At 44.8% G+C, this 24,911-nt stretch overlaps 1 pseudogene; it reads left to right on the top strand.

Moving 5' to 3' along the window:
• Positions 1–17,756: 17,756 nt before the first annotated feature.
• LOC102010103 lies at positions 17,757–20,189 on the top strand (annotated as a pseudogene).
• Positions 20,190–24,911: the final 4,722 nt, after the last annotated feature.

Genomic DNA, 24,911 nt, shown 5'->3' with positions numbered 1-24,911 from the left:
CTTGAGCTCATTTTGTAGCCCAGGCTGGCCTTGAACTCACAATGATTCTCCTGCCTCAGCCTCCCGAGTGCTGGGACTACAGGCGTGCGCCACCACGCCCAGCTAGTGCTGGGAAATTTGTTTTGCCTTACCCTCACATATTCTTTTCTTGCTTTTATTTTTTGTACAAGTACCTTCAGCTGTACCAGTATCTACAGCTCTTGTTTTGATTTTTTTTTTTTTACATTTTTAGACTCGGCCTTGCTAACTTGTTAAACTGCCCTGGGCCGGAACTTGCGGTCCTCCCACTGAAGCTTCCTTCACAGGATCACGGTCGTGCGCTTCCACGGCCAGCTCCTTGCACATTCTTTGACCGTTTCACAGAATAAATTGACAGAAGGGAAATTAGCAGGAGCAAACCTATTTTAATTATATGTGCACACACAGACATTCCACAAAAAGATGAGACTCGGGGCTGGGGCTCGGTGGTAGAGTTCTTGCATTGTATGCACAAAGCCCTGGGTTCGATCCCCAGCACCGCCCTGCAGATATGAGACTCAAAGAAGCAGCCAGATGGTCGAGGCTTATGTATCATTCTCAGCTTCAGAAGGGGATGGGGATGTGGGATATGCTACTCCGGGAGGTGGAGGAGACAAATGATGGGCTGGTGAGAGGAGGAAGTGTATGGTGAACGAAAGTTGCGTTGTAATGTCGGGTGATGAAAGCTGCATCAGAATAGCTCTCTTCCCGCCACAGATGCCTTTATTAGTACAAATTGCTTTTATGGGTGTAAACTGCCAGCGAGTGCCAAGTGGCTGTAGTCCTGGCTACTTGAAAGCTGAGGCGGGAAGATCGCTTGAGCCCAGGCATCCAAAGCCAGCCTGAGCAACACAGCAAGACTACGTCTCAAAAGCGAGATAAAATAAATATAAATTTGCTTTATAAAAACATAACCTTTCAGAGTTCCTGCATCTGTAATTTTTCCAAATAATCAGTTTTGGGGGCAAATTCTGGTCTCCACAGTCATATTTGAGTGTATATTACTCAGCTGTCCCTTTGTTGGACAAAATACCTGACCTCTGGCCCCTTAAAGGAGAAGAGGGTTATTCTGGCTGGCAGTTTCGGGGGTGTCTTGGCTCCAACGCAAAAGCGTGGTGGAGGCGTGAAAGTCCCGGGTAAAGCTGCTTAGCTCGCGGCAGCCAGGACGCACAGCACAGGGGAGGAGCTGTCCCCCAGGCACCCCGGTGACCTAGCTCCCTGTACCCGCTTCCTAGCAGCACATCCAGCTATCAACACCAGTCAGTCAGTCCCTTGCAAGAATCGCTTAACCCAGTCAAGCTGACAAGCTTAACTGTCACACAAGGTGACATGTCTGGAACCCCATCAGCGTTTGTTAAATAAAAGGTACCCAAACATGTACCTATGAGGTACATAAGAATGATTCTCAGGCCTGGCATGGCGGTGCACACCTGCAATCCTAGCACTTAGGAGGCGGAGGCAAGAGGATCGCCATGAGTTCAAGGCCCACCTGGGCTACATAGTGAGTTCAAGGCCAGCCTGGATTATAGAGTCAGACCTTGTCTCAGAAAAATATGGTTCTCGTTGTATATTTAAGGAAACAGGCTTTGGGATAGTCTAAATAATTTGCCAGAGTTACCCAGTTTTGTACCTTGTGCATTCTAACTATGATGCTAAAGGTTGAATTCTTTAACCAGTTGTGACAATTCGTCCTAATTTTTCAACTTCCTTGGGTTCAGAAACACTTCGTAGGTGAGCAGAGCATTCAACTGGGTGTATCTGGGTGGGTCATGGAGGCATGTTCTTGGAAACGCTATATGGTGTCTGGGAGATTCCTCACCCACACTGCGCCTCTGTCTGCTCTCTGGCTGCCAGGAGGGGAGCAGCTTTCCTCTGCCACGCCCTTCCGCCGTGCTACTTCTTCCTCACAGCCAGCAGCCCATGGACTGAATCGCCAAAACTGTGAGCCAAGTTCAACCGCTCCTCCTTGAAACCATGAGTGTCAGGTATTTTATCTCAGCAGCAGGCAATTGAACACTATCTTTCTGAGTCTGTTTTCCTAAAGATTCATATCAGTGAGGCTATAAGAAAAAAGCTTCTGATCAAGTTGATGCCTATAAATTATGAAACATAATCCACAAGATAGATTTTACATTTTCCCAAAAATAACTGCTACTCTTAATTATTTCTGGGTTTTTTTGGTCTTTTTGAGACAGGGTCTCACTATGCACTTCAGGCTTCAGGCTGGCTCACTTTGTAGCCCAGGCTGGCCTCGAACTCACAACGGTCCTCCTGCCTCAGCCTCCTGATTTCTGGGATTACAGGCATGTGCCACCAGGCCCAGCTACTCTTAATTTTCTAATTAGTGAATTCTCAGCTTCATGAAATAAAAAATATGTGGCAACTTTGTTCAATAAGCATATATGGAATGCCAGGCACTAGAGACATAAAGGTGAATAAGATGCAGTCCCTGTCTTCGCATTGCTTACAGTTAGGAAGGCAGGTGAAAGATTGGGTTTTGGTGGAGCACAGGAAAAGGTACTTACCTGGATATGATGGGAACAGAAGAGAGGGGCGTGTGACCTCATCTAAGACCTGAAGACATCTTCCTGGAAAAGCTCAAGCCTGAGCAGTGAAAAGGGCCAGAGGCAAGACATCTAACAACAAGCCTGAGGGAGTATGAGTTATCTGTTGCCTAACAGGACTTGTAAACGAGATGGAAGATGAGATCAAAGCAGCATGGTGGGAAAGCTTTCTTCGTTAATGAGGAGGTCAGATGTTATCGTAGGGTCTACTGGATCTGCCCAAGTATTCTCAGATAGGAAGTGGTAAGGCTAGATATTTAGACTCATAGCCCTGGTGGATGGATGGATTTGATCAGGTATAATCAGAAGAGAAAAAAAAAGCAGCCTGGTGCAGTGTCATACACCTGTGATCCCAGCACTCTGGGAGGCTGAGGCAGGAGGACCACAAGTCTGAGGTTAGCCTGGTCAATTTCACAACTTAGTGAGACCCTGTCTCAAAAGGGGGGGTAGGAATACAGCTGAGTGAGAAGACCCTAAGTTCAATCTCCAGTACCACTCAGATACACACACACACCATGCGCACATATGCACGCACACACGCACACGCACATACACCACTGCCACCACCACCAAACTACCTGCTGTTGGAGTGAACTGGTAAGTGAAGAAATAGAGACATCAAGAAACTTAAGGAAGGGGCTGGGGATTTAGCTCAGTGGCAAAGCGCCTGCTTGGCAAGTGCAAGGTCATGAGTTCGGTTCCCGGTACCGGAGAAAAACCAAAACAAACAAACAAACAAACAAAAAAAGAAACTTAAGGAAAAGAAGGAAACATAAGAGTATAGTAAAAAAATAAAATATTTGAAACTTGGAAAAAAGAGTATAGTAAATACAAATCTTTTGTTGTTGTTTGTTTTGGTTTTGAGGCAGGATCTCACTATGCCATACAGACTGGCCTCGAACTCACGGCGATCCTTCTGCCTCAGCCTTCTGAGTGTTGAGATTGCAGGCGTGCACCATCATATTAAGCTACATGCAGGCCTTGATCTTATCCAAATGCAAGATCAAGTGTAGGGAGAAAGGTGGGACACCGTGGCATGCACCTGCAGTCCAGCTATTTGGGAGAATGTGGCAGAAGGAGCGAGAGTTGGAGGCCAACCTGGACAATTTATTGAGACCCCTGTTTAAATGGAAAAGAGTGGAGGGACGTTTAAAGAGATGTGAGCATTTTCATTGGCTAACAGGAGCCAAAGACGACAGACTGAGAGAGAGGTGTCTGAGAGTGCTGGGAACTCGGAGATCGAAGACCTTGTGGGCATGTGTGTTTGCGTCTATTAGTATGCGTTTGTGCATAACGTTTACAGTCCTTGCGTGGAGATGGTACGTGTGCGTAATGCGTCCGCACTCCTCTCTTCATCCCCTTCCCCTCCTCTTCCGCCTCCATCTCCCCTTCACACGTGAGAAAGACCTGTCTCCATACTTCCTGTTATCTGCTATTCTGCTTCTTATTTATAATTCGGGTTTCTCATGTAAGAGAAAGTTTGTGATATTTAAGTTATGAGTCTGATGTATTTCATTTAACATTATGGTCTCAAGATGCAATCATTTTCCTACGAATGACTCAAGTTTATCTTTTGTTATGGCAGAGAAGTACTCCACTGAGTATAAACACCACATTTCTTTCATTTATTCATCTGTTGATAGACATATACGCTGCTGCCACGATTTCAACAAATGGGGTCACATCAAATTAAAAAGCTTCAGCACAGCAGCATGAACAGCCAGCAGAGTGAAAAGACAACGTCCAGGGTGGGAAGTTTTTTCGCCAGCTATTCCTTGGGCAAAGGACTAACATCTAGAGTATATAAAACACTCAAAAAATTAAAACTCCCCAAATAAAAGACCTAATCAAAAATGAACAAACGAAATGGACACTTCTCAGAAGGAGTATGAACAGCCAATAAATACATGAAGAAGTTTCGCTGGGCGTGGTGGTGCATGGCTGTAATCCCAGCACGCAGGAGGCTGAGGCAGGAGGATCCTTGCAAGTTCAAGGCCAGCCTGGGCTACAAAGTGAGCTCAAGGCCAGCCTGAACTGCAGCGCGAGACCCTGTCTCAAAACAAAACAAAACAAAACAAAACAAAACAACAAAAAAAGTTTCAACACCTCTGGCCATTAGACAAATACAAATTAGAACAACACTGAGATTCCATCTTACACCGGAAAGAATGGCTATCATCAAGAAATCAGATAACAACAAATGCTGGCGAGGCTACTGGCGAGGCTGCAGGCGAAAAGAAACCCTTCTACACTGGTGTTGGGAATGTAAACTAGTACAACCACTGTGGAAATCAGCGTGGAGATTCCTTAAACTACAAGTAGAAATTCCACATGACCCAGCTATTCCCCTGCTAGACACTTCCTGAAAGAACTGAATAGATCAGATGCAGTTTATATTTGCTTGTGACAGGGAGAAAAGCTCCCAATAGCTTTGTGCCTCCTAAGTGTGGGAGACACATCCACCTAGGGTATGACATACACCGTGCAGTCGTGGTGAGGTTCAGTGTTGGCCTTACGGAGGAATTTGATTCAGCTCTCTCCAATCCAGTTTGCAGCCAGAAGTGTGGAAGGAACTAAGTTCATGAACCCAGGTACAATTGAATGCGTAAAACCACGGGCCAGGATGTTAGGCTAGGTTAGGGCGAGGCTAGGCTAGTGCACTGTGGATTACTTTAGGGAAACTGAAAATCATTGACAGAGATCTTATATTTCATCCTGCTGTTGTCTCCTTTTGCTTAATCAGATGCATCGAATAAAATGAAAAAGAATAAAGAGTTTTAAAAGATTAGAGAAGCTAAGTTGGAAAGGGTAGCACACACCTGCCATCCTCGTCCTCTGGAGGCTGAAGCAGGAGGATTGCCATGAGTTTGAGGTCACCTTGGGCTAGGTAGCATGTTAAAGACCAGATCAGGCTGCATAGTAAGACCATGTCTCAAAAAAACAAACAAAAATAAATAAATAAATTATAAAATGCTTTTAAGAAAGAAAAAAAAAATGGCTAGAGAAGCTAAAAACTACAGCTAAAATTCTGGAAAGGCCTTTTGCTAGCAGAAGATAAGACTGAGCCAGGAGACAAATAAGGACTGTGATGAAATCACAGGCAGCCATGCCCCTGGAAAGGTAACGTGCGCGTCCAGGTGGGTTGCGCACGGACGCTATAGAAGAATTAGAGAACAACTTTGCCAACACGAGTGGAATAATGGGCCAGGGCATCAACCACCAATTGGTGTAACAACAGTTAGAAGGAGGGCTGATGAGGACCCTAATGTGGTCTGTCCTCCCTATTCACAGGTCCTAGGTCGTGAACCGACTGGGGAAAAAATTCCAGAAAGTTCTAACATTTGGAAAAATCCAATATTTGGAAAAAAATTCCAGAAAGTTCCAAAAAGTAACACATGAATTTGTCAGTGCCAAATGCACACTGAGTCGACAGCAGTGAAGTTCTGTGCACAGACCGGAGCCACCTTACACCTCACCCCTGCACTCCGCCATCAGGCCTGGGACGGCTGTGTCTGTACTGACGGGTACAGACAAGCTTTGGTCATTGTTTCCTAGACCAAACACACGACACAGTATAACAACTAGAGCAGGATAATAGTGCTCACGCTGGACTAGGTACGATAAATAAGCAAGAGACAGCGGAGTGTGGTGGGAAGAGTCTGTCATACCAGTATGCAAGAGGCTGAGGCAGGAGGATTGCAAGTATGAGGCCAGCCTGGGCAACACAGTCTGACCCTGCTTCATAAAAAAATAAACAGTAACTAAGACATGATTTAAAATGTCTGGAAGGCCGTGCATCAGGTTATATGCAGATACGACACCATTTTGTGTAAGGGATTTGCACATCCTAGATCTGGCAGCGTGGAGGAGTCTGAGAGCCAATCTCTCAGATACTGAGGCACGAGCAAATCACGCCGCACCAACAAGCTCCTCCCCTCTTTGGGGCAATGCCTGGGAATGGAGAGACAGGGTCTCACTAAGTTGTCTGGCTGAGCTGGAATTTATGATCCTCCTGCCTCAGCCTTCCAGAGTGCTGGGATCACAGGCATATGCCACCATGCTGGCTAAGCAATGACCCTATTGATCATATTATCAGTTGAAGCGAGATGGCCAAATACTTGTGTCTCCTGCATATAGCACAGTAGGTAGTAACAGAGAAGGGACTCTTGTTAAATGAATCTAATCAAAATTGTGTATATCAGGCTGGACGGCTGGCAAACGAGTGTAATCCCAGCACTCAGGAGGCTGAGGCAGGAGGATTGCTGTGAATTTAAGGCCAGCTTGGGCTACAAAGTGAGTTCAAACTTGACAAGTGTGAGGTCATGAGTTCTATTCCTGGTACCAAAAAAGAAACAAAAACAAAAACAAAAAAATCATGATTACCTTTGCCAGGCGTGGTGGCACACACCTGTAATCCCAGCACTTGGGAGGCTGAGGCAGGAGGATCGTTGTGAGTTCGAAACCAGCCGGGGCTACAAAGTGAGCTCAAGGCCAGCCTGAACTGCATAGCGAGACCCTGTCTCAAAAAGACAAAAGAAAAAGGAAAAGATCGTGTATCTCATGATCACTGCATGAGGAAATACAGGGCCAGAGACGTGCAAAATAGAGGAACTTATTAAACCACAGGATGAGATGCAAACAGCCAAAGTCAGGTCACAGAAAATTTATGAAGACAAATGACCCACTTTGTTCCGTAGATGTCATAAAAGGGAGGGGGAGGTAAATTGTCAAAGATTAAAAGATACTTAAGAGCCACATTAAACAAATGCAGTGAGTGTGTCAGCCTAGTTTGGATCTCGATATAGAAACACATTTTTGAGTAATAGGAGAAATTTCAAGAGTCTGGATATAGTGTTTTAAAAACGGATTAAAAGAACATTAGCTAGGAAATGATGGATCTGGCGTCTTAAGTGTCTCATTAAATATCTAGGCGTAGTCGACGGTTTGGAAGAAAAGCAGTGGATGGAACAAACACAGTAAAAGTGGGAACAACGAGAAAGGGAGATGCTTCTCGACATGAAGCGGGTGCATGCAGTGTCTGCACGTCACACGCACCCCGAATCAGAGTGCACTTAGCACACTCGCCCGCCCGCCTCGGGGCCCAGTGTCCGAGTGCACCTGCTCACCCTTCGCCACACACGCGCACCGGGCTGCTACCTCTAACCCCAGATGAACGGATCGGAATTCAGTGTCTCCTGAGTCGGGCCCAGGTGCGGCTTGGAAAGTTACAAACCTGTCAGTGGAATCATCACAGCTCAGAGACCACACACACGCATATTGGGTCGTCGTCCGTGGCTCCTGACACGCTTTTGCCCTTCCCTGAGACGCAGGAGCATCTCCTGTTCTAGTGCCGTGACTCCTGGCAGACAGGTGCCCAGACACCCTGGGCCGCTCGGGGCGACAGGTGGGCACTAGAAAGGCAGCGTCTTCAGCTGGATCTTGGCACTTTAAGTCCCCTTTCCCAAGCTCGGAGGAAAGGAGAGCCGCTGGAGATTGAGCTCATAATCGATCAGCCTGTGTGATACCGCCAGGCCCTAAGTGGCAGGTTTAGAGAGCTTCTTTTGCCTTTTGTACATCTTTATTTTATCCTTTAAAATAAACCAGTAAGTGAGCCAGGTGTGGTGGTGCTCCCCTGTGATCCCAGCACTCAGGAGGCTGAGGCAGGAGGATTGTTGCGAGTTCCAAACCAGCCTGGGCTACAAAGTGCGCTCAAGGCCAGCCTGAACTGCATAGCGAGACCCTGTCTCAAAAAGGCTAATAATAATAATAATAATAATAATAATAATAAAATAAATCAGTAAGGCCAGGTATGGTGGCACACCCCTGTACACCCAGGACTAGGGAGGCTGAGGCAGGAGGATTGCCGCAAGTTCGAAGCCATCCTGGGCTACATTGTAAGTTCAAAGTCCAGCCTGGACTACACAGTGAGACCCTTTCCCAAAACAGACAAACAAACAAAAAATAAATAAAAATAAAACAAATAAAATAAACCAGTAAAGTGTTTTCTGGGCTCTGTCAGCAATTCTAGCAAATTATCAAACCTGAAGAGAGGTGGTCATGGGAGTTCCTGATTTTATAGTAACTTGGTCACAAGGGGGACAAAAGAGGACAGAAACCGGGCATGGGGCACACACCTGTCATCAGAGAACTTTGGGAGGCTGAGGCAGAAGGGCTGTACATTCCAGCCCGGCCTGGGCCCCTTACCATGTTCCCACGGGCTTGAATCACGAGTGCTTCATGCATGACTGTCCTTGTGCAACCTGCTGCACTGGTGGTACAAACGGACGAATTACTTTCACTGGTCTTTTTTACTAATAAAATGAATAAAATGTCTGTAACTGGACCGAATCTAGTTAGTTGCTTCAGTATGAATAACTAGGCCCAAAGAGAAAGATTAATGAATAGTATCCATACCAATTTGAAAATTATTACAATAATAAACAATTTCATTAAATTATATGAAATGTATTTATAATTGTAAATAATTTGTCAACTCAGTAAGTCTTCAATTTATAAACAAGTTCCATTTCTGGAGAACATTTGTAAGCTGGATTCATTCATAAGTCTGACGAAGTGAGTTTTATACACCTTTAACACAAATATAAATGTAAAGCATAAAAAAACCAAACACATACACAAACACTAAATGAACCATGTCTACTTTTACAGTTACCTTACTATTATGGTTTGTGTCTGGATGTCCCCCAAATCCTCATGCAGTCTATCAGGCAGGTTTCTAGATATTTGATTGATCCATAGCACAATGCTGGGATTATGGGTGTGAGTGCTACACCTGCCCTGGGGCGGATAGTTTGCATACAATGTAAGGGAGAGAAAGAGGCTGCTTATGGGGCTGGGGATTTAGCTCAGGGGCACAGCGCCTGCCTGGCAAGCGCAAGGTTGTAAATTCGATTTCTGGTATCAGGAAAAAAAAAAAAAAGAGGCTGCTTGCATCCACTCCTCCCTTTTTGCTCTGGCTGCTTTTGCTGTTCCACTGCCATGAAGGGTTGCCCTCTGCCATGTGCCACTCTGCCTTGGAGCCAGCCAGAGTGGGCTGAAACCTCCACAGACTGTGAGGTAAATAAACCTTCCCTTCCCTAATTCTGGGTGTCAGGTATTTTGTCTCAGCAATGACAGAAAAGTAACCGAGACACTTACAATGGTGGCACGGCACAGGACAGCTGGCACAGAGGCACGGAGTGAAGGGACAGGAAGAGTTCCTTGCTGGAGGAGGTGCGGCTGGAGAGGCGTGGAGCCGAGGGTCACCGCAACAGGAGATGGCGGCTGAGATGGGAATTCGCGCACACGTCCTGCTGACAGCACAGGTTTTTGTTGGGTACAATCCGGTCCACCCTCTTGAGAAAATGATCCAGTGATGTCTACGTAGGAGGTTGTTTCTCTTCGGAGAGGAGGGTGGCACTGGATGCCATTGTGGGGGCTGCCGCAGCGCTGTGCGTCGTTCTAGGTTGCAGTCCTGCGGCCCTCGTCCGTCCCTGTGCTGTGAATCTCTGGGTCTGCAGTTCCGTCTTCCTCTTGATTCTCTTCATCTTTTCGCACGGCCTCTGATTCCATCAGGTCTTCATTCAGAAGCTCCTGGTGTGGCCCCGCGAGGCGCTCGGGGAAGTCGAGCTCCTGGGGACCCGGCTCCAGCTTCGTGCCGAGGGTCACTACGCTGCTGAAGATCTCCTCGGACCCCTTCCCCATCTCCCAAGCCCATGGACTTCACGAACAAACTGCGAGCAAAGGTTCTTCCAAACCCCGTGCTGCTTTTTGTGGCCTTGCGGAAGTTACAGTCCTGCCAACATTGCCGCGGGGTTGTTCCTGTTTCATCAGTTGCCTTCCCTGCCTGACCAAAAGTGTGGCATTGGTAATAGTTGTTTCCAGGTACAGTAACTCCTGGGACCACAGGCTGGCGGAGCACCGTGGCGTTCCGGGGCAGATGCAACTTTGAGGCTGAGATGAAAGTCACCCATGAAGTGGGGCTGACCTGGTGCACGGTCAGGCAGCAAAGGAACGTTGAATGGGACCTCTTTATCTCTGAGTATTTCTCTATCTCTTTCTCTATTTCTCTATCTCTGAGACAGAGCAGTGGAAAAACCAGTCCTGGAGAACGGCGTTCGTGACCCAGGCTTTGGTGCCACCCCTCCACACCACAGGTAGCGAGCCCTTGGCTATGTTTTCCAGGTCTCTGGGCTTCTCCAGACGGGAAATTGAGAGGCTTTAGTTTCGTGTTGCCAAAAGCATCAGCACCAAATGGAGTAAGTCTGTCCTTTGCTGCTTGAAGCCTGGCATCCCCTTTCCTCTTTACTAATGTAACTTTGTTCTGGCCTCCTCTTCCAGTACAGTCTTGTCTCGCTGACATAAAAAACCTGCCGGGGTGAATAGGTTCAAAAATCTGCTGAAGGTAAGCACCTTCACAGTAATTTCCCGAGGGGCTGGGGATATAGCTCAGTGGCACAGCGCCTGCCTGGGAAGCCCAAGTTCCTGAGTTCGAGTCCCTGCACCACAAAAAAAGTTTTTTCCTCTAAGTGTTGCCTGAAATTCTTGGGAGCTCTGGTATCTGCATGCTGCACCTCACCACTTTCACCTTGTGAAGGTTGGCTCTGACTTTAAATCTGTGAAACCATCCTTTGCTAGCAGTAAAAAAATGCACCCTAGCTGGGCGTGGTGGAACACATCTGCAATCCCAGCACTCAGGAGGCCGAGGCAGGAGGATCGTTGTGAGTTTGAAGCCAGCCTGGGCTACAAAGTGAGTTTAAGTCCAGCTTGAACTGCACAGTGAGACCCTGTCTCACAAAAAAGCAACCTATTCACCCCGTTTTTTCTTCAAGTCTCCAAACAGGCGTTCAGCTTTCTCTTGAACTAGCACTGAGCTGAGTGGGACTCGATGCTGGTGCTGACCCCGTGTCCTCAGGCTGAGAACTTTCTCCGCCTCGTGCGATACTTTACCAGGCACTTTGAATATCGTTTCTGACTCCACTGGCACAGCGGGCTTCACAGGCTCCCGATCGGCCCTTGTTCTTTAGAGTTGTGCCAACAGTCGAACAGTTCATGTCATAGAACGAGCGACCGCTACCGTCTTTGCACCTTGCTCCAGTCTCAACTGTTTTGCTTTTGTTTCCGCGGCATTCGCTTTGCACGTCCTAGTGGGCCCCTCCACGTCACCACTGCCTTTCCTCTTGCTCCCCAGTGTCCTGGGCTCGGGTTGAGTGCTGCACTGCTGTACCCGAGCCCCCGTACAGGAAGCACACAGCAGCACAGCTGCAACAGTGTCCGTCAGACACGCGAGCTACTTTGGTGATTTGTTCCCCTCTACAAATGTCATACTCCCAGGTCCATTCCTAACGGTGAAGGGTCATAACATAAATGTTCATAATTTGGGCACTTCAGCCAGGTGTGGTGGCGCATGCCTGTAATCCCAGCCCTTGGGAGGCTGAGGCAGGGGGATTGTTGTGAGTTTGAGAGCAGCCTGGGCTACAAAGTGAGCTCAAGACCAGCTTGAACTACATAGGGAGAGCCTATCTCAAAAAGACCGAAAAAAAAATCACAATTTGGGTACTGACTGTAATTCATTCTCTGAATTTTAACATGGAAATCTTACAACTATGCCATTGCTGGTAGACATAATATGCATTTACAACTGCTGTACCGAAAATCAGCTATATTACAATTTTTTATACCATTTTAATATTTTCCTTGAGGAGCTGATGACATCTGGTCTGTTAAGTCAACGGTATTCTTTGATTATTGCAACCAAAGAAGTGGTGCAAGCTGCCCAATGGGACAATTATGCTTGTACCACCAGTGGTTCAAGCTGGCAGGAACAACTAAATTTGAATCAGGGCTGCCTGGCAGAGAGACATACGAATTACGGCCCCGTCTTGATGTGTTAAATGAGACCCTGTCTCAAGAGAAAATAGCTGGGCCGGGGATATAGCTCAGCGGCACAAGCGCCTGCCTGGCAAGCGCAAGGTCCCGAGTTCAATTCCCAGTACCAAAAAAAATTTTAAAAAAATAAAAAAATAAGATCATGTGAGAAAGGTTGAGTTGTAGCTCAGTGCGAAGGGCCTGGTTTCAATTCACAGTACTGGAAAAAAAAAAAGAGGAAGGGGAGCGGCCAGGGACATGGGACTGGCGTTTACTTGAAGTGAGAATAGTCTTGTGGGACTGAGACTAACTCGTGGAGTCTACACCAACTCTGAGTAGTTAATGTTAGTACGCACTGATGGTGTGCAGAGAATAAGAGAGGCCGTTGGTGTCGGGAAATACCCCCAAGGTAACATATATACTCTGGTCGTACAACCAGAGTCGTGTGAGCGGGGAAAGGCCAACAGGAGTCCCAGTGAGATGAGAACCGGTACAAGGTGCCTCCACTTCCACTGCTACTTAATATTATATGTAAGCAAACAATTCTAATTGCTTTAATTTTGCATAATAATTGTGTAGGAAAATCCAAATCTATTTGTAGCTTATGATGTTATTCCTGACAACCCAAGATAACTCAATAGTGAAGCAGAATAAAATAATCTGACAAAGTAGAAGGACAGAAAATCCGCATATAGTTATCAATGCCTTTATATGTGCAAAATATCACTACACTGTGGAAAGCAATATGATGGTGGTTTACAGTAGGTTAGAAACAGAATTATCATAAAGCATGGTACACCCGATTCCACTTTTGAGCACGCAGCAGACATTTCAAATCCGCAGGCTCTGCATCTACAAATGCAACCAACAGAGGCTAAAAAATGTTAGGAAAAGGTTTGGGAAGGTAGGGGAGGAGAAGGGGATGAAAAACAAAATAATTAGTTAGGGCTGGGGATATAGCTCAGCAGCACAAGCGTCTGCCTGGCAAGCACAGGGTCCTGAGTTCAATTCCCGGTACCACAAAATGCCCCCAAAACAAACAAACAAAAGAAATTCAATGTGTTATGTACATGTATGAACTTCCCATGCATAGTGCAATCGTTACGTACTGCAAACACATACTAATAAAAATGTTTTAGATGTTAGGGAGTGGGGTATTGGCACAAAAGCAGACACGTGGCACAGAAGGGAGGAAGTAGACACAACCCCAAACACGTGCACCTGTTTGACCTTTGGGAAAGGGGCCAAGACTTCCACTGGATAAAAGTTAGCCTCTTTAATCAATGGTGGTGGAGAAACTGGATATACTCCCGCAAAAGACTGAGTCTACACCCACACATGTCACCAGGTACTAAACAAAATAAAAATGGAGCAAATAAATGTTTAAACAAACACTTATGCTACTGGAAGATAAATAGGTAAAACTCTTGAAGACATAGGCATAGACGAGGACTTTCTGAACAGAGCCCTATAGGAGCAAAAAACTAAGAAGAATCAACAAATGGGACCCTATCAAGTCACTCTGCACAGCAAAGGAAACAACCGACAGAATGAAGAGATAACATGAGAATGAAGAAAAAATTTTGCTGGCCATTCCTGGGATAGAGGTCTACTACCTAGAATACATGAAGAACTAAAAAAAATTAGACCCCCCCCAGATGAAAGACCCACTCAAAATATGGGCAACTGAGCCAGGTGTGGTGGCACACACCTGTAATCCCAGCATTTGGGAGGCTGAGGCAGGAGGATTGTTGTGAGTTTGAGACCAGCCTGGGCCACAAAGTGAGCTCAAGGCCAGTCTGAACTGCATAGTGAGACACTGTCTCAAAAAGACAAAGCAAGGCAGGGCAACTGAAATGAACAGGTATTTCTCAGAAGAGTACAAATAGCCAATAAATACATGAAAAAATGTTCAGCATCACTGGTCATCAGAGAAACGCAAAATAAAACAACCTTGAGATTTCATGTTACTGCAGAAAGAATGGCCATCATCAAGAAATCAAATAACCATAAATGCACCTGAGGCTGCAGGGGAAAAAACTCTTCTACACATTGTTGGTAGGAATGTAAATTAGTACCACCATTAGGGAAATCAGTATGGAGATTCCTCAAAATACTAAAAGTAGAAATACCACGTGACGCAGCTGGTCTTCTTGGTATCTTCTCCAAAGAGTTAAAGACATCATACTACCTACCCACGCACACCTATGTTTATAACAGCACAACTCATAGCAGTTAAATACTGGAAGTGGCCTATATGTCCATCAGCAGATGAATCGATAAACAAGATGTGGTATTTATATACAATGGAGCACTACTGTGTCACAAAGAAAGATAAACTTGAGTCATTTGTAGGAAAATGGGTACAGCCTGAGAATGTAACATTAAGTCAGACACATGGGTTTAACTATTGAATGGTTTCTTTCATATGTGAAAATCAAAATATAAATAAAGAGCAAAATAAAAGATAGGTAACAGGAAGCAAGGAGTCTGACCTTTTGCAAATGGGAAGGGGACCAAGCAATGGAAGCAGCGGGGAGGGAGGGGAGCCGGGGATTTAAAAAAACGACTGAGATGTGTTCCGAGCACGGACCGACGCCCCATGTGGAATGTGGTCCTTATGTACGACACACATGTACTAATAACAAAGTAAAAATTGGGAAAAAAAGTTCCAGACCAGCCTGTGCAATTTAGTGATTTTTAGCAAGACCCTGTTCAAAAATAAAAAATAAATTAAAGGAAGGACTGGGGATGTAGTTCAGTGCGAAGCCCCCGGATTCCATCCTAGTACTGTTAAAAAAAAATTCAAACATGAAGTAGATAAGAGTCCCCCTCCCACCAAGAGTCACAGGATGCAAGAAAACCCAAAGCCAGGAGGAGCGCTCAGCGGCTCCATACCAGCGCGTATCCACCTAACACTTGGAGTCAGCAGACCCTGAACTGAATTCCTTCAAACTGTGAGCCAATCAAACCTCTCCTCCATTAACGTGTGTCTGGTGTTTGGTCCCAGGGTCCAGAAAGCTAACACAATTGGCTTTGATACTGTCTTTTTTTTTTTTTTTTTTGGTTTTCCTCCGGTACCGGGAACCGAACTCACGACCTTGCGCTTGCCAGGCAGGCGCTTTTGCCACTGAGCTAAATCCCCAGCCCGGCTTTGATACTGGATCCAGGGAACCTGCAGGTGCCACTCACATTCCTCCTCCGAACCACTGGCGAGGGGAAGTAAGAATCAGGTCTCAGTGCAGGGTAACTCCGGGTAAGGCCGCTCCGCCTGCTGCTTCACCCCAAGAAGACGGCACCAGACTTAGCTACGGAGCAGGGTCATCAGGGGCTGCGAAAATGATTCCTATTAATTCCTCTAAGAGTCACAGTTCCTTTGAAAGCAACTGAACTGGCACTGGCTGGGTGGAAAGGAACAGAACTAGCGGGAGGCTCAGAGGGCTTCCTAGTCACACTCCTGCGACCCAGGTGGTCAGAAAATAGGAAAGAAGTCTCTCTCTGTACTTTTGAAGTAGGATGTCTGAATCCTAGGTTATGATACTGGGGTATTTTCCAAAGCCAGGATGGGGATTTCTATTCTGCGTAGCTCAAAACAAAAATGCTCCACAGATGTCCTTTTTTTTTTTAACACTTCAGATTTTTTTTTCAGTTCACACCTTTGGAATTTTTGCGAGCAACACACATTGCCTGCAGATATTTTGTCTGTTCCCTACTAATGTTTATACCTAGTTTAAGAAATTACAACACTGACATTTCTAAGAAATGCTAAATTAACTGAGGGGTACTTTTCTGTTGGTTGTCATTTTTAATAAGAATGTGTATAACAATTTTTGATAAAGCATAAGTTAACTATTGGCTTGAATTAAAATCAAGTATTTTTTTTTAACTAGAATCTCACTATGCAGTTCAGGCTGATTTGAACTCAATGTGTAGCTGAGGTTTGCCTTGAACTCATGGCAATTCTCCTGTCTCAGCCTCCCAAGTGCTGGGATTACAGGTGTGTGCTACCACACCTGGCAAAATCAAGTATTTTCATACTTTTCTATTTTTTTTTTTTTTTTTGTCTTCTTGAGACAGGGTCTTGCTACGCAGTTCAGGCTGGCATTGAGCTCACTTTGTAGCCCAGACTGGCCTCGAATTCACAATGATCCTCCTGCCTCAGCCTCCTAAGTGCTAGGATTACAGGAGTGCACCACCATGCCCGGCCATACTTTTCTATTTGTTTCACGTACTACATAGTGTGAAGATTGTACTTTATCAAATGTATTTTAGACATCTACTGAGATGACTCAGTGTTTTCTATGAGCAAATTCAATATTTTTCTAAACCATCCTTTCTTTCTTAAAATAAACAGCAGGTAGGTTGTGATGTTCCTTGATTAGTCTGGAGTTGATTTGCTAAGATTTTAGTCAAGATTTTTGCTGCTATATGCCTCTGGGTAAGCTTATAAGAGCTCTTTTTTTAGGTGATAGTGTTCTTTGATGTCAGGAGTATACTAGCTTTGAAACACTGACTTTGCAATCTCCTATCATATGCTACAATAGTTCAATCTAGGCATCATGCTCCCTTAGTTTCATTTTTTAAAAATTTTGATGAAACTCATTTATTTCAGTAGAATAAAATAAGCAGCATGGAAGCAAAGTGCTACATAAAAGCCCCACATCACATAAAACCATTGGCTTAAACACTCACAGACGAAACACGTATTCTGGAGGCAGGCTATTTTAACTATCTAAATACCTAGTCATGATTACGGTGCCACAGAAAAGCCATGAGTTACCAAAATTTAAGAATTGGGGCAATAAGCAATTCTAAGCCTTCACCTACCAGGTTATACATCCAGTCTGGGCTTATACTGGAATTAAAGCATTAAAGCGGGACTTTAAAAGTAATAGTTTCCTGAAGAGGACCTTCAGTGGAGTTTCAACTAAAACAGTCTTAGAGCAACATTCATGAGCCTTCTTTGCCCCGCGATGAGGGCCAGAGTGACACCTGAAGGGTTTTTAGGGCGCGTTCTGTGAGGGGAAGGCAAAATGCGCCATTTTCAGATGTGCGGTCAGGCGCTATAACCCCCACACAAGCAGGTCCCCAGTTACTTGATGGGTGAGGGTAGACAAGGACATCAGGTTAAAGGATGTGCACACTGCTCAGTTATAAACTGCAGGTGCATCTCATGGAAACACGCAGCAAGATCACAGAGGTCCAGAGGCCATCTCAAGTACGACCAGTTTTAAATGGAAGGAAGGCTGCTTCTAGCACACAATCTCAGCTTAGGTTGACGGCACGAGGATTTCTTCCTCAGGCGACATGCTACCTGGTCTCCCCAGTTGGGTCAGTGATTTCTAGTATTTCTAATAGCTTGTGCGATGAACCAAGACCTCAGAATGTATTTTCTCATGGCAATAAAGTTATAAAACGGTAATCTATAACTTTCCTGACATGAGGTCTTCATAAAGTCCTTGCGTTTTTTAGAATTTTCCAGCTGCAGCTATAAATGTAACAGAAACAACCTGTGAACAACTTTAAAATGCTGAGTTATTAAGTTTAAGATAATTTTATTTATATAATAGTAAGCATGTACTTATTTTAGATAGACATAATAGAAAACTGGCTGTCAAATGAAAATAGAAATTATGTCTGATAGTTAATAGCTCCAAACTCCCTGTAAGAATAAAAATTAAATTTGCCTTTAAAATAATTTTATGACTTGTTTTTCCCTTGTCTGTAACTTCAGTTAGTTAAAATTGCAGAGAGACTTTATGAATACCCTCCCCTAAACTATTCAAGATAATTTTCACAGACTGGTCTAAAATCTAAATTTCATTTACACTGAATTATAAAAAGGAAATTAACTTATCAACACATTTCTAAATGGAAGCTGGAAACTGCTTATATTTAAAAATTAAGGGGCTGGGGATTTAGCTCAGAGGCACAGCGCCTGCCTGGCAAGTGCAAGGTTGTGAGTTCGGTTCCTGGTACCAGAAAAAAAACAAAAACAAAAAAAAAAATTAAAATTAAATCCTCACTAGTAACATCCGAATGCTGCTAACCGAACATGCTGGGCAATGTTTTCCATGATTATATGGTCTCCACAGACATTGTGATAAAATTATCTTACTAGCATATGTGCTAACAGCACTGAGATACTGATTTGTTTCACTGAAAATCTTTCTTGGGCTTTGATTAGGTAGACAATTCTGAGTAAAGAACTTCTATCACTGCTTCTTGGGCCCTGAGCTTTTCCATTAACACGATACACGACATGGTACATTATGTATATTCCTGCAATAACTAAAATTGATTGTGATTACAAAGCTAGGCATATAATACATCTCAAAAGATACATACTTCAAGGCACAGCAAACATTCAAATCCTAAGATCCTCCCTGTTAACTCTAGAAGAAAATCAAGCGATTTTCTGCTTGGCCTCTTTGTTCCTTAAGACAAAGATCTGTGAAGGACTGTCTCTTTCTTTTCTTTACTGTGTGTGCATACTGGACAGAAGGGAGTGATAATAGCCTATCAAAGTGGTTACAAAGTATTTTGTCTTCAACTAATGTCCAGTAACAAACATGTGATCTCATTTCCTCAGAAATGTTTGACCAAAATAAAGTTATTTTCACTTAAGTTATTTAGAGCACAAAGTCACAGAATGGGCAGTCCCAATGTATCTCCTACGAATGACACTTTAATGAAGCTACTTGAGTTAGGCTGGCCGGAGCCTGGAGCCCGGAGCCCGGAGCCCATCCTGTGCCCTGTCATGGAGCCCCGCTACAAACTCAAGAGCCCAGGATAATCCTTCTGAATGGCACTTCCCAGCGAGAGGGCCCTCAGATTCTGATTTTGGTGGAGTTTATCATGGACGCATAGTACTGCCACCAGAGTATCCCGTGAAACCACCCAACATTGCTCTCCTAACAGCTAACAGACAATTTGAAGTGGGCAAGAAAACCTATGTGGGCATCCCAGGACATCACCCTGAAACTTGGCAGCCTTCATGGGTATAAGGACAGTATTGCCAGCCATCATCGGGTTTATGCCAACAGAAGGAGAGGCAGCTACAGGCTTTCTGGATTACACACCTGAAGAAACAACAGCACGTGCCAAAAACTCACAAGATTTCTGTGGTGAAGGCTGTGGCCCTGCCATGAAGGACGTCCCGTCGCCTTTAAAACCTGGAAGCGACTCAAGTCAGGCTGACCAAGAAGCCAAGGATCTCGCGAGGCAGACCAGATTCAAGGCAGAAGTCACTTCATCCGGAAAGACTATTGCTGAGTCAGAGATCAACCACTCTTCACTAAATGATTTAGGAGATAACACACCTACAACATTCCAGGGTGCTGCGGCCAGCACTTCGTACGGAGGCCAGGATCCCTCAGCAGCACCCTTTCCACAACCTACCCGACCTGTGGCTAAGCACACTTCCATGAGCCCTCGACAGCGCCGGGCCCAGCAGCAGAGTCAAAGAAGGTCGCCCATGTCGCCAGAGGCGCACGCTTCCTCATCCAGCTCTGTGGCTGACCATTGCAAGCCAAACTTTTCATTCCTATACATTTGTGTATCTTGTGTTACCTCGTTTCTCTAGTAAACCCTGATACACAGGGCCAGCAGCCAGGAGACAACCACACAGAGCACGGAGCATCAGCTGTACCGATGGTCACCCTGACTTTGGCACCGGGAGCTCTTATATCCCGACAAATATACATGGCCAATGAATATATATTTGACTTTGAGTTTTAATACCATTTTGTGAATTTGGAGCTGGGACTCCGCTGCTTCATTAAACATTCTGCATTGGGTATAATCTAAGCATTGTCTGCAGAGAAATTATTTTGTACCTACCCTTCATTCCTTTTTTGATCTTTATAAATTCAATATAAATTTATCTAGACATTCAGACTATGCCAAGCAGTGTCCTGCTTAGTTTAAGAGACAGTTCCTTAGCTCACTGTTTGATCTGCTTCACAGGGAAATAACTTAGTTATTTCTCTTGCCTCAGTTTCTTTTTCTTTAAATTTGCTGTACCTGTCCATACAGTTCTTTGAAATTTTCAGATAAAAGATGGTATTTTAAGTTCCTATGTGTATTATTAGTTACTCAATACCATTTATTGAGTATTCCTATTTAGACAGAATGATATAGGTACAGAATTGAAAAAAGGCAAAAAATTCCCTTTTCTCTCCTTCTTTCCTTCCTTCCTTCCTCTTTCCTTCCTTCCTTTCCTTTTTTTTTCTTTCTTTCTTTTTTTTTCTTTCTTTCTTTTTGGTCTTTTTGACACAGGGTCTCACTATGCAGTTCAGGCTGGCCTTGAATTCACAGTGATCCTCCTGCCTCAGACTCCTGAGTGCTGGGATTACAGGTGTGCACCACCATGCCTGGCTTCCCTTAATTTTAAAAAATCACTCATGCTGGGCATGGTGATGCATTCTTGAAATCCTAGCACTTGGGAGACTGAGGCAGGAGGACGCCATGATGAGCTCAAGGCCAGCCTGAATTACAAAGTGATTGTCACAAAATAAAACAAAAAACAAAAGCAAAACAAAACAAAAAATTCAATTACAAAATCATCCTGTCTCGTGTCTTTGGAAGGAATCTCGGCAACTACTTTATTCTACAGTTACAGCAACTTTCTAGGAAATCACCCACTTAATCACTATTTAAAAATTCTTGGTGTGGTATAAAAATCCATAAATGTTTTTATTTTGGGGTACTAACTTTTTTCACAAGTTCTGGTGATTTTTTGGGTAACTGTGCAGTTTTGCTTTCTTTTAGTGTGTTCCACAATGTTTGGAATCACCTCTCTGAAATGTTCTACTTTACCAAGTTGTATTTTACAATCGCTTATTTTTGAGGCACTAGGGATTGAACCCAGGACCTCAACCTCAGCTGAACTACATCCCCAGCCGTGTTCTACAGAGCCTGCTTTTTCGGAGACAGGGTCTCCCCGGGCCACTCAGCTGCCCAGGCAGGGCTCAGAGGTGACTTTCCCGCCTACCCTCAGCTTCCCCCAACAGCATAGACTGTGATGTCCGGCTTTTGGTAATTTCTTAATTTTGTTGTCGCTGGCATTTTTCACAACTTTGTTTCAGTGCTAGGAATGAACCCAGGTCCTCCTGCTGAGTAACATCCCAGCTTTTTTTCGCTGGCCTCAAATTTGTGATCCTCCTGCCTCAGTCTCCCAAGTACCTAGGAATATAGATGTGCCATCATACTTTCTTTTTCTTTGACTATTTTGATGTTTAAAAAACAATAGAAACCTTTTGGGTTATACCTAGGAATAGAATTGCTGGATCATGTGCAATCCTCTTTTTTCTTCGCAGAGCTGGGGACGGTTCTACTTAACTTTCTGAATTGCCTTTTTCACAGAGCTGTACCATTTCACATTCCCACCGGCAATGTAGGGAGGTTCCAAGCTGTACATAGCCTGGACATTTGTTACTGAAACTAGCCTAGTGGTAACTCGCTGTAGCTTTTGTTACCATTTCCCTGATGACTAAGTACTGGAGCATGTTTTCACGTACCGTTTGGGTCACCTGCGTATCTTTTCTGAAGAAATGTCTGCGCAGCAACTATTACCATTTTTTATGGACGGGCACCAAAGACTGTCAACCAGCCAATGCGGAGCCCCGCCGTCTCCGGCGAGGTTCCCAAGAGACCAATCCCTCATGTCAGCTTTTATACATGGACAGTTTGGGTGTGAAACTCATGGACCCAGCAGAACAGAATTAAGACACCTTTACACCAAAGAGTTTGATTGAGTTTAATAAACATTTATTGAATGTGCTTAGCACTGTGTTAAACACCAGGGAGGTTAAGTACCACCGCAAGAACTGAAACGCTATCCTCGTCTCAGTTGTCTTTAGAGGGTATACACTGGACAGAACTGCCACCAGGCAGACGATGAAGAGTTTCACTGAGAATCAGAACATACAACTTTGCATTGTTTCATAAGCTTTCGGCTTCTTATGACTCTAGTACGGCCATGCAAATACATTAGACCCCATAACTTTATGGACCTGTTTTCTTAGAAAATTTTTCACTGGAGAGTATCTTTACTATTTAAGGCGGTATTTTATTTAAAAAAAAATTTGTTTTGAGACAGGGTCTGGCTTTGCACTTTATTTATTTTTTTTGTTTTGTTGTTTTTGTTGTTTGGTTTTTCTCCGGTACCGGGAACCGAACTCACGACCTTGCGCTTCCCAGGCAGGCGCTTTTGCCGCGGAGCTAAATCCCCAGCCCCTGGCTTTGCACTTTAAACTGGCCTGGAACTGACCCCGTAATTCAGCTTGGCCTCAAACCCCTAGCACTCCAGCCCTGAGTGCTACGATTAAGGTGTGCAGCAGCACACCCGACGACTTTCTGTGTGCGTGCGTGCGTGGTACTGGTGACTAACCCCACGCTAGCAGAGCATTTTACCACTGAGCGACATTTCTGTTCTTTTAAATAAATTTTAGAGACGAAGCTGGCCAGGCTGGACTCAAATTTGCCACCGCAAAGCAGTGTAGAACAGGAATCCTGCTTAAACTCTATGTACTTCAAGGAAAGTAACATTGTTTTCCACTATAAAACAGCAGTTTTACAAGATTCATTTGAGTTGCAACTTTGTAGCATTTCTTTTTGTTCAGTACTGGGGACTGAACTCCGCTTATACCCGCCAAGCAAGCATGCCGCACTGAACTATACGCCTAACTTCTTACAATTTACTTTGTGGTACTGTGGATTGAACCCAGGAGCTACTGCGAGACCCCCTCCCCGTACGCAGGGTCTTGCTAAATGGCCCAGGCTGGCCTCGAGCTTGGGAGCCTCCTGGCTCAGCTTCCAGAGCTGCTGGCACTACACACGCATCGTGCCTGGTTGACACACTCTCCTCTGCCAAAGCTGATGCTTGGTGACTGCTTTAACAAGGAAAATGGAGCGACGGTTTTCACAGATATACCAGAAAGGACAATATTTTTGTTAAAATATTTGTTTACAATACTTTAGCTACTATCATTTTTTTTCCAAAGCTAATCTTGCAATTTTAAACTTGACTCTGTCACAGGACATGCTATGCAGGCTGGGTTTACTGCATCGGTTCCTTTAGTTCTATCCCTCCTTCCCGACTCAGCCTGGCCACTCGCCTGGAATCTGCAGGGTTAGATAAAAATCCACCCATTACTGTGAAGCACTTCAAAGCATTTCCCACCAGTGAGGCCGCTCAGAGACCAGCTCTGGCTCGGCTGCAGCTCAGTGACACAGCGCTTCCCTGGCTGGTGTGGGCCTCGGGTTCACTCTCCAGCACCACCTCCCGCCCCACCATGACCTCCGAAGGACGGTCCCAGAAACATGAGCAACAAATAGCCCCAAGTGACGGACGTTCATGTGGGAAACAATGTTTTTTAAAAGTATGTAGGGTATAAGCACTTAACTCCCTATCTATACCCCATTTTAGTATTTTATATATCTCAAAATTTTAACAGACGTAGCTCTCTACAATCTAAGCATCTTGTTTTTTGAGACAGGATCTCACTGTGCAGTTGACTGGCCTTGAACTCACTACCTAGCCCAGGCTGGCCTCCAGCTCATAGCTTCAGCCTCTTGAGGGCTGGGGTTGCAGCATATGCCACTAGGCCGAGCACATGTTTTATATAACCAGCACTAAGGTCTGGATCTAGTATCTCACTGCAAATTACTCTGTGACCTTGGACTACTGAAAGTTGTTTTTTTTTTTCTCCTTTTGAGACAGGGTCTCGCTCTGCAGTTCAGGCTGGCCTTGAGCTCACTTTGTAGCCCAGGCTGGCCTCGAACTTGCAGTGATCCTCCGGCCTCAGCCTCCCGAGTGCTGGGATTACAGGCGTGTGCCACCACACCCGGCTCTTGCAGTTTCGTCTTCGATTTTTCTTTTAAAAAAACCTCAAAAAACAAGACAGGCCGTATTGGCTGATATGAATGGTGGCTCTAAGAAACTAAATAAAGCTTTATTTTCAAAAGTACCTGAATGAAACTATGGAAAAGACAACCGCCTTGAGGGCCTAAAGAACGCGTACATAACAACTCAAAATCATACTTGCGACTACACAGAAATTCTGAAAGTATTCTAGAGCAAAAATGACATTACACTGGCTCAAGAATACAATCAAGTCCATGCCAAAATTTAACAGTGAGGCTAAGCCAGTCAGTATGCAGGGGGAGGATTAAGCACAAACTTTATTTCATGATGTAACAGGAGGTTCTGATGGAATGATTTTAGATGCTCAGAAGCCAACAAATTTGAGGCAGTGGGCTATGTCAGTGGCAGAGCACCGGTTTAGCTTGCGTGGGGCCCTGAGTTTGATCCCAGCACTACACAGAAAGTCACCTAACTGGAATTTTTCTTATCCTGATCTGTCATTTTAAGATATAGTTCAGTGGCACAGCATCTGCCTGGCAAGCGTGAGTTTGTGTTTGATTCCCAGTAGCAAAACAAACAAACCTCATGCTTTC

The sequence above is a fragment of the Chinchilla lanigera genome, unplaced genomic scaffold (assembly GCF_000276665.1).
Source record: "Chinchilla lanigera isolate Chin_1 unplaced genomic scaffold, ChiLan1.0 scaffold00043, whole genome shotgun sequence".
NCBI lineage: Eukaryota > Metazoa > Chordata > Mammalia > Rodentia > Chinchillidae > Chinchilla > Chinchilla lanigera.
Note: the sequence above shows the minus strand (reverse complement) of the source record. Positions and strands in the feature narration are given on the sequence as shown.